This window comes from Haliotis cracherodii, unplaced genomic scaffold (genome assembly GCF_022045235.1).
Source record: "Haliotis cracherodii isolate W230 unplaced genomic scaffold, xgHalCrac1.p SCAF_2, whole genome shotgun sequence".
NCBI lineage: Eukaryota > Metazoa > Mollusca > Gastropoda > Lepetellida > Haliotidae > Haliotis > Haliotis cracherodii.
In genome coordinates this window covers 82,094,698-82,100,661 of record NW_027266275.1, presented here as the reverse complement: position 1 = coordinate 82,100,661, position 5,964 = coordinate 82,094,698, and the positions used below count along the sequence as shown (strand labels likewise).

Below are 5,964 nucleotides of genomic sequence, written 5' to 3'. Positions count from 1 at the left end.
CTTGAAGTGGGGAGAAAGTTTGAAGTGATGCCGGTCTCAGACGTTTACCATTTTGGTGAAACCCATGAGCACGTACGGGTGTGTTGCTGACGAACCTAGAAAAGTAAGACTTACGATGCAAATCACTTGAAAAGATAAAGGGCCTTGTCTTGAAGTTTTACTTCCCTGCTAGCCTGTGGCAGAGTGTTTGATGATTAATTTTTGTGTTTACCAAACCATAAACTGTTTGTTTTTATCAATTGAAATGGTTCCTAGTTCGCTTGTACTACTATAAACAATAAGATACTGTCACATAAACTGCCAAATACATTATAATATTTTTCGGGTTGTGGAATATGAATATGGAAAACTTAATTTCCGTCTTTAATCAGATATCTACGTATGTCACTGTCACCAAAATATGGATTTTGAAATCCATGTATTCTGAACCACAGTATTTGCACAACCTTGCTATTGGCAAACTAGAATCCTGCGACTAATACCCCATTTGTATGCACCTGTTTACACATGTGTGCAACTTTAATCATCAATGGAATATGCACATACATATGTGTAAACTTGTCCTGTGTGAACGGTTCGCGTGCGACCTTGTGTAGAAACCCCTATGAATGTTCCACACAGAGGTACAGTTTGATGTGGTGTCAGCTTTCATCCGTGTTGGAGATTATATCCCAAAATCTAATTTGTGAAATCAAATAATGTCTTTTAAAAATTAAACATTATTTATGTGATAAAAATCAACTTTGTCATGTCAATAATTATGAATGATAGTGATGAATTATTGGTGTATTACAATAGAGGGTTAATAGTAAAATGGCGCCTGATATTAACCTGAATAACATGTAATTGTTGGCCATGCATATATATTGAGGTGGAGAAGTGACAGATTCTATTTTTATTATAAGAGCATAACGGCCACAGCAAACGGTTCTTTAAACACGTCGCAGAGTCTGACCATCTGATCTCATTAAGTCGCCTTGTAAGACCAGCACGGGTTAATTACTGGGACACATGCCTACCCTTAATCACCACAAGGCATGTTAACAATGGGATCGGTTGAGTGTGATCATTAGATTTATCATTACTCGTAAAACATATCTCGCTGTCTGATTTGCCTGTCATCGTCTTAAGTCTGAAGTCAGCTGGTAAGCTGGGGCCGTCTCTTCATATCACAATATACGAGCCGGTACAGACCAAATTAATGAACATACACTATGATATGTAATTTTTTCTTCGTGGCTTTTTCAGAAGAAAGAAAATGATGAACAACGCTTAAACGTTCTGTCGTTTTGTAAGATCATCAGGTGCCGGCGTAGGAGGACCACTCAATCCTCGGCTCATTTGTCATTCCCAGTCTTTAAGCTGTGTGGGGCGGTGGAGTAGCCTAGTGGTTAATGCGTTGGCTCGTCACGGGTTCGATTCCGCACATGGGCAAAATGTGTGAAGCCCATTTATGGTGATATTGCTAAAAGCGGCGTAATACCATACTCACTCACTCACTTTATCTCAGTGTGAAAGAACTGATTTCAATGAGATTGTAACTCCAAATATGCTTGCATCTAACAACCCCCAAACCCACCTCACCCCAACCCCAACCCCGTGTTGTTACTTACTTTACTTGATATTGTACAGTAGCCTTTGCTTTAGCATGGGAGTATATAGGGCTTCAATGAGCCCAGGCACCGGAGAACAGTACTAGTCATCTCACGGAGGGTCCTTACAGGTGGTACCGAGTTGATCACATCATCATAGGCTACACATACCAATCCGAACAGATGACACGGCGATAAAGAACTGGCCAATAATTCAAGAAAATATAATTGTGTCAAGTGACCTGTGTTTCAAATCGCTTTGTTTCCAAATCTTCAGAATCACAGCTACTGACAAGAAAATACATGTAATCCTTTGAGATGAAATGAAGTACTCAGTAAGACATCCCTTGCCTCACTCACCTTCGAATCGTGTAGTCGCGTGATTGAAGCAAGGTTATACACAACAGGTAGGTGGTCGTGCACTGTTGGCTTTGTAGTGATACTTTGACGATAGTTACGCCATTCCTACCAGTAACGTCGTATATCAACAATGATGGCCGACCATTTGATATCCTTTGGGCCGCTGGAATTTTGTATTGAGACCTGATTTGTCTTCAGCTACATTTTGGGATAACATTTGTTTAACATATTTTTAATTCGTATGTTGGAAATATAACTACAGAAAACATGGCAGTATTTACCAGATGGTGATACCATCTTTCTTATTCTCACATTGCAATACTAATTCCGTCTTTATATTTCAGTTACAGACATTACAACCTGTTCTCTGTGTGAACGGAAAGGGGAAACAACTCCTGCCAAACACTGGTGCTGAGAGTGTGAGATTTCTAAGTGTGAGGCCTGCAGCCAAATGCATGGATTGATGCCTATGTCATATGATCATGAAGTCCGTGACATTACCAACGACGTTAAGGTGAAGATGAAGCGGAAGGTCAAGTGCACAGAACACAGGAAACATTATGTGGAGTTTATACTGCAACGATTGCGAGAAAGGAGTCTGTGACTCCTGCTGTATTCTGTACCACAGAAAGTGTGACGCGGTGGTAACCATAGAGAATCAAAATGTCCAGAAATGAAAAGAATACTGAAAGATAAGTCTAAACGATTAACAGAACAGATATGTGATAATAAACTCTAAAATATATGAAAACAAACTTCTGCTTGTCCACACCAAACAGCATAAATCTGAGTTGCAATGCGAGATTAAGACCTACTGCCAAGAGGCCCGTGACCTGATCACACAGAAGGAGGTGGACCTGCTGCAGGTCCTGGACGGAGGGACTGATGAGAGGACGGAGAAGCTGCAGAGCTGCATCAAGACGGCGGAGATGGCGGTACAGAGGTACCAGCAGCGGCTACAGTTCATACAGAGAGCCCTGGAGACTGAGAGTGTCATGGACACGTATGAGGTGTACCAGGCCTGTCAGTCAGGGGAGATTGAGACGGACGTCCAGACCGAGGAGGCACGTGTTGGATTGTCCCAGGCGAAGTTGCGTCCCTTTATGATGCTGAATGCAGATTTGGATAAACTCAGTACTGTCTTGGATGAAACTAATTTGGCTGTGCAGCAAAGCTTTGATCCACAGTCATCCCTTGTTTTATGTAAGACCATAGGAAACTCCGGTGGGGTTGACATTGTTGTACTGGAGGTGAATGGAACAACATGTGTTGTTTCCTGTCGCATTGAGAACAAAATCAAATCATATTATTCAAGAAATAACACTATGCAGCACTGTACTCTATCCACTGACAACTATCCCTGGGCAGTTACGAAAATGAGGGAGAACATGGTTGCTGTTTCTGTTCCCAATTCAAGAGAAATTATTACTGTCAACATAACGCCTGATTTACATATTATTTCAAACATTCAAACTCCAAAAGTATACCATGGTCTTACGTATTTGAACAACTCCACATTTGCAGCTGGCTGTTCGGAATCTACTTGTGTTGATATTCTGGGCACCTACTGAAAACACTAACAAACACTGCTGGTGCATGTTTGGAATGTATCGTCACAACAGAGACTGGAGGTTTGTTAATCTCACATTTTGACCTTGAGGCCGTGACAGGCTTGACGGCCAATGGAGATATGGACTTCACAAGCACTCTTGGACAGAAGACCTTCCAGGAAAACAGAGGAATGGCGAGAACCAGCACAGGCCACATACTGGTGGCGGATAGGGGAGCCAACAAAGTTGTCTTATTGATAGAGAACGGGAAGTATGTGAGGGACATGTTGACGGCAAAACAGGGCATGGATGAGCCCTTTGGACTCTGTCTTCATCGTTGACTGCTGTATGTTGCACAGTGGCAGAGTGGGATACACGTGTACAAGTTTGCACAGTGAAACCCTGAGAGGATGACATTGTTCCCTGTGAAATCGATCTCGCCAACAAATTTAGGATTAACGAATCACTCTTAGAGAGAAATGTCCACTGTATTATATGAAGACGTTGCTAACAAAATCTACTGACGGTTTTTGACTAAATCGGTTTGCTGAGTTGTTTAACAAGCAGGTGCGACTAAAGTCGAATCATAATAATCGTCAACATGAATATCACCAGACAAGCATGCATGGACATTGAATTGTCTCAATGCGAGTCTTACTGGTTATCATACAATATCTAGATACTTCATTTACTTGCCAACCAGACTTAAATATGTTATCGTGTGTACTGTATTTCTACATCGTACTTTCTTGTATCTTTCAAGATATTTCATAAACTGTAAACATATTTTGTTGAATTTAAATTTATATGTGTGATTCTCCTCGTGGCTAAGCTAATTATTAACACTGTTCAACATACTTAACAGTATTTTATCACATATATTCTGAATTATCATGTCCACCAGGGTAAATATTATTCAAGTTATTCAAACTATTTTGAACACGATTGCGTCAGTTTTCTTGTACATGCTCTCTTCATGAACATCGAGGTCATAACTGAAGGTCTTTGCTGTCTTTGCGTGGAGGAAATTGAACCTTTATGTAGTTTATATTATATTTTGATCAAGGCTATGTCTTTTAGATAATTGAAAAAAAAATATTTGGTCAATTATCATATTCAACAATTATCAGATTAGATGTGTTGTTTTCCCCCAAGGGGTATTATGTTTTACAGTTTATGGCAAGTTAATACAAGTCATTTGTCGTAAAAGTAAAAACAGTAGTAGAACATAATATTAGGTAGACTTTTGCGAGGTTTCGAAACTATGTTCTGTAGAACCTTTGACTTGCATGACTGTGTTGGTTTTGTTGAGAACACGTAGATGGTCCTGTGTCTGTTTGTCCTGTCAAACGAATATGTAAAAAATAAAATAAAACTTTTTTCCTTTCCTAAAATAAACTGACGGCCAAAAAAAACGTTACCAACGATATTTCTAGGGTAAAATATGACCAACACAATTTGAAGCAGCAATAACAATTGTATTGTAGAAATTCATCATTCAGAGCAGTAAATTGCGAATTTACTAATTCAACAACAAAGTCCTTGACAAGGGGTCATTCGTCCAGTATTCGATCAACAACATTGGTTACAACTTTAAGATGACGACGGCCCAGACCGTTCAATACGGGATATGACCTCCATGAGCGGCAATGCATCTTCGAATGCGGCGTTGAACTGAGTAGACAAGCGTCCTCACATCGACTGCAGGTATCCGATCCCATTCCTCACGGAGGGCAACGATCAACGCTTGTCTCGTGAAGGGAGGATGTTGACGTTTCCGAAGACACCGCCCCAGCTGGTCCCAGAGATGTTCTATGGGTGACAGATCTGGTGATCGAGCTGGCCACGGCAGGACAGTCACGTTGTTGGCGTTGAGGAAGTCTCTAATAATACGGGCTTTATGGGGTGTGGCGTTATCTTGTTGGAACACCGTCCGTTGTTGACGCTGGATGAAAGGAAGAACCACTGGCCATAAGATATTGTCAATGTAGCTATATGCTGTCAGATTGCCTTCGATGATGACAAGTTCCGTCTTCTCGTCCCCGCAAATGCCGCCCCAGACCATCACACTTCCGCCCCCGTAAGGTTCCACCTCCTGGACACAACAAGGAGCCGTACGTTCACCACGTCGTCGATAAACTCGCGTCCGCCCATCAGGTTTGAAGAGGTGGAAACTGCTCTCGTCACTAAACAGCACTCGCCGTCATTCCCTTTGTTGCCATCGCTGAGTTTGCCTGCACCACGTCAATCTGGCACGTCGATGTTGACGGGTCAAGGTCATCCCCTTGAAAGGGCGATAATGTCGTAGTCGTCTGGTCACTGTTTGTCTGCTGACCGGATGTCCTAAGCTGTTGGCTGCTGATGACGTCACAGTAAGAAATCTGTTCCTCAGATGAAGTACCCGTAAATAGCGGTCATACTGTGGGGTCGTGACCTTTGGTCTGCCACTCCTTGGTCTGTCT

General features: G+C 41.8%; 1 pseudogene; it reads left to right on the top strand.

Annotated features, from left to right (window-relative positions):
• Positions 1-604: 604 nt before the first annotated feature.
• LOC139467844 (E3 ubiquitin-protein ligase TRIM45-like) lies at positions 605-3,900 on the top strand (annotated as a pseudogene).
• The last annotated feature ends 2,064 nt before the right edge of the window (positions 3,901-5,964 follow it).